A 14117-nucleotide genomic window follows, 5' to 3' on the forward strand; every position below is an offset into this window, starting at 1 on the left:
CCGCGCTGCTCGCTGTGCTCGGTTTACAAGGCTATAATGTTTTGTCTGGAATTGGTCCTGTGTCACGTAAGACATAATTGTTTTTTACTTGCCTTTCTCACGGTTTAATTGTTGAAACGTTTCAGACTCATTTCAGACTTCCTTTGTGCAGAATTGCAATAAGGTCGTAACGAAAGATGTTGGTTTTATTTTTCGTTTTCTTAGATCCTACACATGTATGTTGTGTGTGATTCGATTGTCGCTCACGTACAATTTGCACCAATACATTTCTTTATGTTGTTCAACTACTAAAAAAGACTAACGGCCACATATTACGCTGTTACTACAGTAGGATACCATGTCGTTATTGTATTGTAGCGAGAGATATTTCGTATGCTACCTAGGGCGAGTTGGTTAAGAAAAACCGACAACTGAGGAAATCGTGTGGTGTAAGTATTGTAGTGTAATTGTACACGATACAGATAAGGCCACAGAAAAGCACACCACTGAGAGAGTAAAATAATTGCATCTAATCCATGTGATTTTATCACAAATCTTTCCCTTTACTCTGTCTGTGTACTTCCACTAAATCCACATCTCTCGAATCTGCAAGGGACAATGTATATGGACCCACATAGTTAAAATCACACAGACTTAACCCTGACTGATAGTCAAATACGTTGAAGATATTCGTGGTGATATGTTACATTATTTTTGCCCCCCATTTATAAATGTAGTGTGGATGAGTTTTGTGGTTTAGTAAAACAAATTTGCATACCTACAAATCTTGTATTTTGTGATTGAAATATAAAAAAAATGGTAACCTCTATCAACGTTGCGTTTGCCTGTCCACATGGGCTCCTAAGTCCTCTGTGTGGTATCGCGCTCAGTAATTGGTGAGCTGTTACAGTACAATAATTGACTGTACAACATTTTTAGGAGGAGGACCACGAAGCGAACCCACGACATCGCTGACTTGGCTTCACAGTCCGTCGTACTGCTGGTACTAAAGAACGTGCAGTCTCATCAGCATCGACTTATAACAAACTAATGCCCAAAATCGCACTTGTTCAAGAGATGACCGAACATCTCCACCCTCGATCGACCGTGACCCCAGTCCTAGAGTCGTTAGGCCTCGGCAGATACGTCGAAGCCGCTCACGAACTACGGCGATCGCTTTTCAGTGATTATCGAGGGACTAATGGAGTCTCACACAACGAAACCGTATTATTTAATTCTCATTTACAGAGTGGGCAGAGCACACCATCAATCATACACATCTTTCCACTTTCCGCTCGTAGTTATCGAAGCTCTAACACAATACGCCGGTAATTAAGGAAGCAATAAACCACAGATAATAATAACTGTTAAAAATTACATCCGTTACTACATGTTGCCGAAGTCCGTTACAATACTTCAATGAATTGAACTACGGAAACGATCGCGTGAAGTTAGCAAAATGGTTCTTCATTAGTGAACGTTTCTGATATCTAACTGGTCACAATCATTGGGGGTAATAAAAAATTTTCAGGAACCAAATTTGTTTGGTTCATAAAGTACAAGAACTTAGAACTACTTAATAATATTCTTTGGTAAAGATGTTCTAATCTGTGCACTGTAGGGCCTACTGATGTAGATGTAGTGCCAACTCGTCCAAGTGCTATCTCGCCCAATACCCAATTCCCCAGAAAAAAGTGCTAACTCGTCCAGCGTATATTAACAGTTGATAAAACACACTTATTGGTGCCATCTCGTCCACGTGAAAATTTAAAGACCTAACTTTTAGGTGAGAGCACGCGACTCCTGAAGTTCAGAAGCGGAAAGTTCTGATTTCAAAAATTGCAAAAATTTGCTTAAAATTACGTTTAAAGAGAAAGAAAATACATTCTACCGGACAATCGCATAGCAAGAGCTACGGAAACGGAAAATTCAGAGCATCCAGGAGATGTTAAAAAGGTTTTCAGAAATTGTTCTTACTTTTACGTAATAAAAACCTGCTATACATATGATGACAACGCAATAGCGGCTTATATTGTACATAACGTATACAATATCTAATATAAGAAAATATTTTGCATATAATTTTGTAAAATATATTAATGGACAGACAACTTGACAAGCCGAAATGCCGCTTTCATTCCCAGACTTGGTTTGTGTCTTAAGATCAAACCTTTTTAGTAAAGTGATAGCTGCGAAAGATCACTGAGAACGAGTTCCAACATCTGGAGACAAATAGACCAACATAAAAATGTCAATCAATACAAAAAATGATGAATATACTATATATATATATCTACTCTATTAAAAAAAAAAACACCCGAAAAGTAACTTTTTTAACAGTTAAAAATATAATAAAATTCCCATAGCTTAAGAACCATAACAGAACCTCCAAAAATATCATGTTGAATATTTTCAAATTAAATGTCTTTCTACGTTAGACGAACTTGTATTTCTTAAGAATGGTAGAGTTTAAAAGAGGAATATCACCTTACTTTCATGAGTAATGAAAACTAATTATTTATAATTTTCAAAATGTCCCCATTTTCCAATATAACTTAACATTTAACTTTAACATTTAGAACGATACCGCTGTTTTAGCAAATTTTCCCATGTAGGGAATACACTATTGCGGTAGGTCTTATCAGACCTAGACCCGAGAAAGATGTAATTTTTAGTTTTTATGTCTCCAGAGGCCAAAAACACCATCAGTTCAAACACAGAGTGGAACGAAGTTAAAGTAAAAAATTGTTAAGTGTTAAACTTCTTAGTATTGGTGACAAAATGGTACTAATTTAAATTTCCATACTCTTACAGGTAGGGAATAACAGACAAATTAAGATCTTTTTCAAAATATTTGTATTTTCTTACATAAAATGGCTATAAGTGCACTAAAAATTGTTTTTATTTAGAATGTAATGTCATTTTCAGAATCATCATTAAATTTCCAATAGTAATAGTACAGTCCTTGAGATGAAACAACTGTATACGCATTTATTCTGCAATGGAAGTTCGAATAAAATGCAATGGAAGTAAGTGAAATTAAAACCTCTTTTCTAAATGTCCCGTTCCCATACAAAACAAACGCACAATTCCTAGCTTTTATTCTAGTCATCAAAATTCAAGTTGAGCTCTTAGTTTTACCGGTTGGATGAACACTGCTGGACACAATATAGGCAATACAAATTGTATTTTAAGTAAATTAGTTTTTTTATTTCTTTGCAATTTTCTTTTGTATTTATCACTCCGGACGAGAGGTGACATAAATTAAGTTTTGATAGAAAACGTAATAGATATACTGATTCTCATCTTTCATAACTAAATTATACTTCACAATCACTTCAAAGTTACTCAAGACTACTAAAATACAAAGGAGTGTGACGGCTGGTGGGCAACGTGTTAATTCCTAATTCTTCACTCATATCTGTGTGTTAAAATACACCCAGTTGAAATTTATATTTTAAAATCAGTTAGATGTGGTTTTACTGGAGATGCAAATGAAACAGCTTGGCCACTTGGCATTCCGAGTTTTAAATTAGAAAAGTAAACAGACAAAAATGTAAACAAAGTGTTTATTTCGAGTTTGGTTTAAATCAAAATTCAAAAGCCAGTTTGCAAATCTGTACACCAAGACGCATGTACAATATGAAGTCTTAATACAAAGAAAACCTTGTCGGAAAAAAAGCTTTCCATGTAACATATAAAACATATAGATTTACTATTTATCACCTGCAGAACAAGTTAATTTTTTTGTGGCAGTTTTCCGTTAGTTTTATCTTGAAAACCAAATATGTACTTTTAATGCTGTAGAAGAAGGTTTAGGCTTTTTGCCTCACGATTTACTACATCATGAAAATACGATACAATTTATCAACACTACCCAAGACTTATCACCATAAACTCTAAAAGGTCATTTACCTACCTCAATCAGGTTACAATTATTGAAAAACAGCAGATAAAAACCAATTTCAATTTAAACTGTTTCGTCTCTTCGTTACAATCTGACCGTGGTTACACTCAACTGAAGGACGAGCTTTTAAATTACAGTTCAACTTTAAACCGTTATAAGAAATGGTAAGCAACACTGTTTCTTTGAAAGTGAATGTGTACGGCCTTTTAATTTTTTTGATTAAAATTTTGTTTGGTATTAAGTTGTACCGGGGAAACATGCCTAAATCAGTGGTGTAGTCAGTGAGGCGCGACTCATGGGATTTACTCACAGGAATGAAGCAGCCATTGTCTTGTTCTACGCAAGTTTAGTTCGATTAGTTCCTTGCAGATTAGTGCAAGATTAGTTCCTTGCAGATTAGTGCAAGATTAGTTCCTTGCAGATTAGTGCAAGATTAGTTCCTTGCAGATTAGTGCAAGATTAGTTCCTTGCAGATTAGTGCAAGATGAGTTCCTTGCAGATTAGTGCAAGATTAGTTCCTTGCAGATTAGTGCAAGATTAGTTCCTTGCAAGGGTCGGACAGACGAGCGTCTGGTACCTAGACGCCCCTCAGTCCTATCTTGGCGAATTCTTCGGTCGAGGGGTTGACAGTTTTATGACTGACGCTCCTCAGTCCGTTTCCCAGATGGATTAACCTCCCATCCTACGTTTGTGGAATTTGGACGAGATAGCACTTGGACGAGATAGCACTTGGACGAGATAGCACGACACCCTGATGTACAGTGTTGACCGATCTAAGAGTACCTATGCAATGTATCACAAAGCGGTAAATGATGACTCGAAGTCGTATGTTGTATTGTAGTAAATCTATCGAATTAATAGGTGTTCATTTTACGTAACAAAGTTGCAGTTTGTAAACAGTTTAGCTTGATTTACTATGATCTAATGTGTTAATGTATTGCGTTGAATTAAAACGGTTTAGTGCAGTCATGATTTGTATTAAAACTACTGTATCTGTAAAATGGAAACTCCAAACTCAATCCAGTCCGAAAGGATAAGTAATGATATGTTGACATCTCAGTTATAAAATCACCGAGTTGGACAATAATCCGAACCAATAATAATGATGGTTGTACCTTCGAGTGTGTATTTCACACAATAATATTGACGCAAACATACACTGTAAGGAGGTCAAACGTATGTCACTAAGTGACTGTAGGCTCGGGCAAGAGAGAAAGCTATACAAAATTTTCAAAATGTTGGGGAAGCGAAGGAATTTTTTCAATTAATTACGGCGAGCTAATGAAGGAAGAGTAGGGTCGAGATCGATTGGAAGATAGGCCTGTAGCGAGTAAATAACATACCGGGCACCGCTATCTGCCGGCATTAGGAGAATGAAATTCTTGTGCAGGCTATCATCAGAGCATAACAATAAGCAAATACCAGATAAGCACGAGTAGTGTGTGAAATACCTGTTCCCACTCCCACCCTCACAGACGCGCATGCACGGGCAACGAGCATTGCACGTACTTGTGGCACAGAGAGTTGGACATGCCAATATATATGTGCTGTGGTAGCAACGAGTCCTAGACATGCCAATATGTATGTTCTGTGGTAGCAACGAGTCCTAGACATGCCAATATGTATGTGCTGTGGTAGCAACGAGTCCTAGACATGCCAATATGTATGTGCTGTGGTAGCAACGAGTCCTAGACATGCCAATATGCATGTGCTGTGGTAGCAACGAGTCCTAGACAGGCCAATCTGTATGTGCTGTGGTAGCAACGAGTCCTAAACAGGCCAATATGCATGTGCTGTGGTAGCAACGAGACTTATACATGCCAATAGACTTTGGACGGCCAATCTAAATTTGATGTTGTGACACAGAGACTTTGAACATGTCAATTTCTACGCACTGTTGTCGCAGAAAGAGTTCGGTCACGCAAAATGAAAACTTGAATGATGTGAAATGAAAATGAAAATGTGAATACCCAAACACATCAAAACATTGTGGTGTGGTTTTTATTTACTGCAAATAGTTACAATAAAATAAACAAATGGAATTGAAATATATTTATATTTTAAACAAGTCAGTTTCTATGTGCTTGGTGTGCTCATAGTTTGGACCACAGCGATAATTCTTCTCTGATTGAATGTTCTCTTGTAGCACAGTTCTATTGCGGGTCTCCGAAGATTGCCTTAGAAGATTACTCTGGTATTTCGTTGGGCTTAGACTATACTACCTCTGAAAGCTGGGTATTAGCACCGGTACATTCAATAATGTAAATAATTTTATTTTCGAATGTCTTTAGTTATCGCATAAAGCGGTTATCAATACTGAAAACTACTTTTAATTATGACAGCATTTGATTTGTTATATTTAAAATCGCCATTCGTGATTTATTCAATTTGTTTGTATCTTTTAGTCCCTTTTGAAAAGAAGTTGGTAAAGAGCAATTTAGTTTATCATATGTCTTCCCAATAGGTTTTTTTTTTCAAACAGAATCAAGAAAGTGTTTAATTAGTTCCTTTTGTCAGGACACACTCGGGGACTGTGTATACATGTATGGAATTAAATCTTTGAATGTTAAAATTTAAATTTTGAAAATACTCTAGTTTCCATTTAAAGTAAAATGAGATACGAAAATAAACCAAACAAACAATTTCTTTTCAGTTACAGAAATTTAAAGAATCTAAAATCAAGATGGTCAAATAACATTCTATTATATTATTTGGAATGTGATGTACACATCAAACTATATAGATATTGGCATAAACACCAACATGTTGCAATACAGACATTTAAAAAATATGCTTCCGGCGTCACTATAGAACAAACCTCTTGCAATAAACCTAGAAGCTGACAGATAAAATAGGAAAAATGTCGATGCGTGTTTTTTATTTAACTACCAATGCAATTCTAAGTAAAACTCGTTATACGCAAACGGCACACAGCAAGAGTTAGTAAAAGTAAAAGTTAGGTAGTTTCCTTCAATATTTTAAGGTTTACAAAAACATCAATGTTGTACTTTTTCCAGCGTTCCCAATAACTGAAAACGTTTACAAAGAATTTGTTATTGAATAAAGGTTGGCAATATAAGATTGAATGAAGTCATTCACGGACCCTCATTGATATCGAATGGAAGTTCAAGAATGGTTCAAATCACTAAAAAGCCTAAGCATTTCCATAAAATGTGTAAGATATATACTGTATAGTTAAAAGAAGGAGGAGACCTTGTTTCTGAGATAGACGGTCAGCAATGATTTAAAACAGTATTAAATTTTAATAGAATTTTGAAAATATGAAACAATAACAATTACTTTCAACAATCCTGTTTTGCTTACTGTTTTGAAGCTTTGCTTAATTTATGGTTTGGTATGTTATTTTTAAGTTTCAACCTCTTACCAGGTGTGTTTTTTTACAGTGAATATATCAAACATAGATCAACTTTATAAGAAGTACAAAACAAAATTTTGATGTTTTGGCAGTATTACATTACATGCTCCATATAAAATAACTTATTCAATTTTTTATAATTCACTTTTATGTTTACATTTTGTACATACTTTGCGACCATCAAATGTTTATTTTATAACATTATATACAACATTATATACAACATTGTATATTATGGATCGTTATGAAATAGTCAAATTAATACAGTGTTGAATTTTGAGCACTATGTGACGATCAAATCTTTTTTCGGAATACAATAAATACTATGCAATAGTAAAATATTTAATTTGTTAAGTATTTTAATAGTAAAACATTTAATTCTTATTACTGAGCAGTAGTTAGACATTTAATTGTATTCATAATGAAGGAGCAACCGCTCAAAATTCAGTATTGGACTGTGGACATTGTGGTATTGGCTTTTTAACCTTGATAATAGCCTATGTCTATACAGTATAACTTACGCAATGCGTATGCATTTGAAGTACAATGTAAAAAAGTCAATTGAGCTGCTACAATGTCCTTTAACAACGTTAGTACACTGGTAGTTCTAGCTGTTTCCAAGTGGCATCAGCAACAAAGGCAAGGTCACGAAAACAGAGTTATCTCTCCTAGTGAGCGTAGGACGAACTACAGTACTATCGATGGTGCAGATTGTCGGTAACATAGATCTACATAGTTTTGACACCGACGGTGTAAGATTAGTTAAACTAATTATAGTGAACAAAAAGCTAGTTTATATGTCAGCTGTAATATTTGTATAGTTTATTGCACTAAAGCAGGAGATTTCCACCCTTTCCTTAATTTATTTCCGTTTATAATTGTTTAACATAAACATAAATACATTCTTGATCTATAACATTTAAAAAGAACTCACGAACGCTGCAGAACAGAAGGCATTATTATCCAGCTAAAGATTCTTTAGCCTTTTCTGATATCTATTTAAATCCTGTTAAATCTTTAGGGAAGGAGGAAGGTTATTAAAAAGCTTGACGGCATTTTATTGAGAATTATTTTGAAAAAAATGACGTTGAGTGATTAGGAATAACTTCTCGATCAGCATTGTACGTGTTATTAAGTTTACGGAAAGTAAATAAAGATACGTCTTATAACACTTAAAACATATATTTACGCTTATACTGTTACTCACAAGATGGTAAATATACAAAAGATGGTAAGTGGTGAAAGATTTCGATTGGACACTCCAATCATCATCAGACCCAATAGGCGAATGACGTATCTTTATTTACTTTCGGTGATTAGGAATTGCAAGGTCGGAAGAACTACGAAATGGATATCTGTTGTTGAGCTGTGAACAAAAAGAAGATATATTTTTTCTTGTGAAGGATAATGTTTCAAAAATGTATATGGATGGAAAGGTTAGACTTCGCACTCTTTGAAAATTTCTTTGTAGGACTGACGTTTGGATAGGGAAAATACAATGAGGATGGCCTTCAATTGAAGTCGGAAAAGAAACTTAAGTCTTTTGACTTTCACTACCCCAGACATCTATACAAGACCATAATAAGCAGACAGTAGGACTTCTTGAATGTACTGTTTGGCTAAGCATACGAAGCATAATACCTGCTGATATTTTTGTTGTGACATGTTTGATATGTTTGTGGTGGTTAAGATCATCAAGGATCACACCATAAGGAACTTAACCTCTTGACGGGATGGATCTCATTTTCACCCAACAGTAAGCTAAATGTTCTTTCGCTTTTCTTGATTTGCTGGTTTGAAATGCTAAATTGGAGAATTCGGGGTTTCTCATAACACCATTGAATCATGATATTAGATTCAAGGAAAATCGATTGTTCAAGTGTTTCTGTGGAATGACTGGAGACAGTAAGAGATATATCATCGGCGATATAACAGACAGCTATATAACAGACAAATGTTTGCCTTGTTTGTGCAAGTGGGCAAGTTGTTTATAAATAGAAAGAATAAGGTCGGTCCTAGGACGGAACCCTGGGGCACACCTCTCGTGACTGAGGCCTCAGAAGAATGATGATACTTTAGAAGACCTGTATTTTCGATGGCAGGGATTGCTTTATACTGCTTTCTTCCTTCGAGATATGATGCGAACCAATAAAGAGCAATGCCTGTAATGCATCATGCATTCTTCTCAGAAGTAGACCATGGTCAACTAAGTCAAAAGCACGACTCAAGTCAATGAACATGCCGGCCACAGACTGTCCCGAGTCAATATATTTGACTACTTTATTTATGAGGCTGAGTATGGCATTTGTTGTGGAACTGTTCTTCACAAATCCGTACTGGTTTCCAACTAATATATTGCGTTTCTCTAGGAAATCGCACAGTCTGCTTTCTCAAAAACCTTCGAGAACGTCAAAACTAGACTTTCAGGCCTGTAGTTATGGCAATAACTTATATCTCCGCTCTTAAAGATGAGCGGCCTTAAAGATTTTTGGCCTTTCCAAAGACAACTTTAGCTGGCTAGGAAACTTTAACTAAACAAAACGACGAATTTTTTATGTGACATAATGGTGTTGCAATTAAGTCTTAGATTGACTTAATCAGTTTTGGTGATATCCCATCTACTCCGGCAGACCGTTTTACTCTTTAAGTCTTTGTATTATTTTTTATTTCATCTGAACGAATTGGTCTTAGAAAAATAGAGCTTGTATCGTCTTCAATGAACTTGTTTGTCCAAATTTGACCTTTCAGGATTTTCGGTATCTCCACGAAGACGATACAAACGTGGTTTTTGTATCTTTTCGCCAAATTTACGGATTATCTTATGTCCGTGAACTCGATAACTTGAGTAATTTTTGTCAGATTTTGATGAAATTTGGTATAAAGGTGCAAGCGGTATAAACTTGAATGAGTTCGCGAACCAGGATGATCGGCCAATGGGAACGGAGTTTTACGGGGGGTTTTATGTGGTAAAAATTGGTTTTTCTAATTTTTGACCCTCAAAACACAAAATGTTCCAATTCATCTCTAGACTTTTTATAAAGAGCTTAAAAAAACAAATGGTTTAGTATATAAAAGTGTTTTTGTACGGTTATTGGCAACGGAGAAAATTCAAAAAAATTTAAATTTAAAATTCCCATGTTATTCTTATGGAGAGTATTGTAAAATGTTGTAGTTTGCTTGTTTATGGATATATTTTGAGCAAAATTGGCAAATCTATTTATTTTATACTAAGCTATTGATAATTTACTAAAAACACACTTAATTAGTTTCCTTGTAGCAGCAAACCTAGGTATTTCTTAACCCTAATATTATTTAAATAGATTTAATTGGCAATTAATTCAGACAAATGGAAATTCGCTAGTCGGCAGGTTTGCTGCGGCAAGGGTATTTAATTATAAAGCATATTCCCGTCAGAGGTAAGGCAAGGCCTGAGGCACAATAGAGAAAGAGGGTGTAACAACCCCCTTATATATAATGAATAAATGTTTCCGGTATGTAAAGTCTATGTGGTTTCGGGTGTTTCTAAGAGTAAACATAGTTAGCAGGAAGATTTTCATCGGTACAGTACGGCATGTGTGCAATTCGAGAGTTGACAATTTTTGATAAAAATGTCTGCTTGCCAAAGGTTCAAAGATTAATTAAAATAACTGTTAAACCGTCAGTTTTGTTTATTTTCATGTATATGTTAAAGATGGCAAGATAATGTTTTGAAACGGAATTCTGCTTCTACAATGTGGGGGAAAGACATTGCGTTTACATACGTGCGTAAGTTGGCCGAATTGTAATTAAAGACCAAGAGCCTAAACAGGAGTGTAGGCCTAGGATAAATGGCTGCATAATTAATTTTTTTTCTTACTAATTGTATTAAAATATAATTTAATTTAACATAATAAATCTAACTGAACCATGTAACAAAATGTTGTAAATTGTTTATCTTTATAAACTAGCTCCAAAAGTGCTTTCTCTCTGGTTAAGCTATAACAAAAATAGCTAGTGATGTTTTCAATAGGCTACTAGGCCCGTTTTGGTTGTTGGAAAAAAGTTTGATCGGTCAGATATTACTCCACCAACCAATAATAATTTCAAGAAAAAATTATTGGAGTATCTTTGCGTTTCAATGAATTTAATATCCATGAAGAGGTATTCATTAAAAAGAAATTTACATTGCAATACGGTAATAAGAACATAAGAGATAAAAACGGTGTTAATTTTTAAAATCTATACTATTTCCTAAGTTTGAATTCAAGGAACTAATAATAAATCTAACGAAGGAAAAATGTGCAACCATTGTCCTTGATTCCTTGATGGTTTGCCCTTGGGGTGATATAACAACTTAACCTTAACCCCCCCCCCCCCCCCCCTAACGAATGTACTTTATTGACAACTATTTATGACAAAGTATGGCGAAAAGTGTATTTTGTATTTTTTGTATGGACGAAAACTAAAAAGAGAACAATTATTGAGCTACTGAGGTGTAAGTGAACAACCGTGTTAACACAACGGTGTATTGAACTGATTAGGTTTGGGTGTAAGGTAGAGAATTGAATCTCTCTCGACACCTATAGCATCGGTCCTCCCATTAGCTAGGACCGCGGCCTCCGTATACAGGGTGTTTCCAAATTGCCTGGACATATTTTGTGGACTTGTTCCTTGGGCTAAGGAAAACAAAAAATGCCATATAAGTATAGGTGTAAAATGCCTAGATTTCTGCCTGTCAGCCTGTTTGTGATTTTTTTTAAATATTTTATATTTTGGAAATTTTTCAAGACATAAATTTCAAAATTGGTATAAACGTGTAGTTTAGAAGGAAAAAGAGCTAAAAAATTTAGTTCCAATATCTCAAACCGTTTCAATATGGTGGACATTTAAAATCTTTAATGCCAACTGTCATGAAAACCGTAAATATGAAGAACATTTTTTGTATGACCAAAAAGATAGAGAATTTAAATCCTCCATCTTTTTAATAATAAAACAAATTTTCTTAATATTTACGGTTTTCATGAAATTTGGCATTACAGATTTTATTTGGTCCGCCATATTGAAATGGCTTGAGATATTGAGCAGTTTTTAAAGCTCTTTTTACCCTCTAAACTATACTAATTTTGAAATTTCTATCCTGAAAAATGCCCAAGATATAAAATAACTTTAAATAATCACAAACAGGCTGACAGACAGAAATCTAGGCATTGTAGACCCATACTTATATGGCATTTTATGTTTACCTTAGCCCAAAGAACAAGTCCATAAAATATGTCCAGGCGATTTGGAAACACCCTGTATATACTGCCACGCCACCACAAGATTCCGAAAAGAACTTATGAAACCGTCACTTACATTACACCCTACGATAAATACATCTAAATATTACAGTGTATGTTTTTTATCCTCAACTCCAACCACAGAGACGCCTTTAAGATGGTATGTTTCCTGTCTGTAACTAAACCAAACTACCTACAGAGCAAGTTCATAAATCCAAGTAGATGTCTAATAATCTAAACATCTACTTGGATCCATTACTTGGAACCATGCGAATCAGTGGTTGTATAAACAAATACTGATTCGCAGTTAGTTTTTAAAAACACTTTACAAATAGTTATTTGTGTAACTTGTGGGCAAAGTGGCAGCAAGCACACGAGAGAAATGTTTACGCACGAGCCGCAGGCGAGTGTGGAATGATCTCGAGTGCAGCAAAGGCCTTTTGCACTCGTGTTACACATTATATTTTTCCTACAGTCTTTATAAAGCATATAAATAATTAGTCTTTCAAACTATATACAATACGTTTTAGGTTAGGTTAAACCCAAGCCTTTAACGGAGTAGGAAATACTCAGCTGATTGTAGTTGTAATATCTTTAAGTGTTACTTATTTTCAAGAGTACAAGTATAAACAGTAATAATCAGTATAGACACATAATAAACAAGTAGATTGTTCTTCAAAATACGGCAATAAAATATTTTATGCCAGTTTTGTAACTTTCTTACTTACGCGCCAAGAGGAAAACAGTTAGTATGCTCGTTCATACTTCATTCTTGATTTTTCAGGTAACAGGTTTAATGAAACATGTTTTCAGTTTCTGCTAATTCTGTTCTACTATTATATGCACAGTTACTTTCACTAAGTTCATTATGTTAGGCCCACGTATAATCCATCTTTCAAATACTACACTTCAGGTTGTGTTCAAACCAAAGCGTTGAACGAAAATAGAACATAAACTATAAACACGAAATGGCAGGTTAAATCGTAGTTATAATAGTCAATCAGCTGATCATAGTATCATTATCTTTAAGTGCTGCCAACCTATTTCTAAGCGTACATGGATTACGTGCATAATAAAACCACGCTGTTTTGTGTTGTTTGGTTAAAATCCTGATGTGCGCCAAAGTATAAACCGTACGACAAAGTATAAACAGTACGACAAAGTATAAATTTACAGCAATTAGCAGCTTTCTGTACTATAAACAGTACAAGGAAGCTAACTTTGTTGGGTGACTGTAGGAAAAAGTGAATTTATCCCTTTCAGATTATTTGGAAATATTAGACACGACCCGTGTAAGAATGAGACGTATTAGCACATTGATAGTGGTAATATTTTTGTCTGTGATAAAGAATATTTTTCTTTCGTCTTCGTATTCCGTATTAGAAACGGTTTAAAGTTATTTTTCAGAGAATCGCCTGAAACTCAGGGCAAACACGTGTGAGATTGTAGCTTTTTCTTACTGTTATCTAACGCCCATGGCTACATTTTTTTAGTGAATCTCGTGGAAGACTACTCGAGGGCTTAAAGTTAGTAACATTCGTTTATTCCTCGTGATGTTGGTTAAATTGGTGTTCCCTACAAAAATCTAAAAATTTAG

The 14117-nt window shown here is 34.9% G+C and overlaps 1 protein-coding gene across 1 annotated transcript in view; it reads left to right on the forward strand.

Moving 5' to 3' along the window:
* The window catches only part of LOC128999046 (nucleoredoxin-like), a 59519-nt gene that overhangs the window by 19079 nt on the left and 26323 nt on the right, over positions 1–14117 (forward strand). The window lies entirely within an intron of this gene.

This window comes from Macrosteles quadrilineatus, unplaced genomic scaffold (assembly GCF_028750875.1).
Source record: "Macrosteles quadrilineatus isolate MER2022 unplaced genomic scaffold, UCM_ALF_1.0 Scaffold_7__1_contigs__length_78375512, whole genome shotgun sequence".
Classification (NCBI taxonomy): domain Eukaryota; kingdom Metazoa; phylum Arthropoda; class Insecta; order Hemiptera; family Cicadellidae; genus Macrosteles; species Macrosteles quadrilineatus.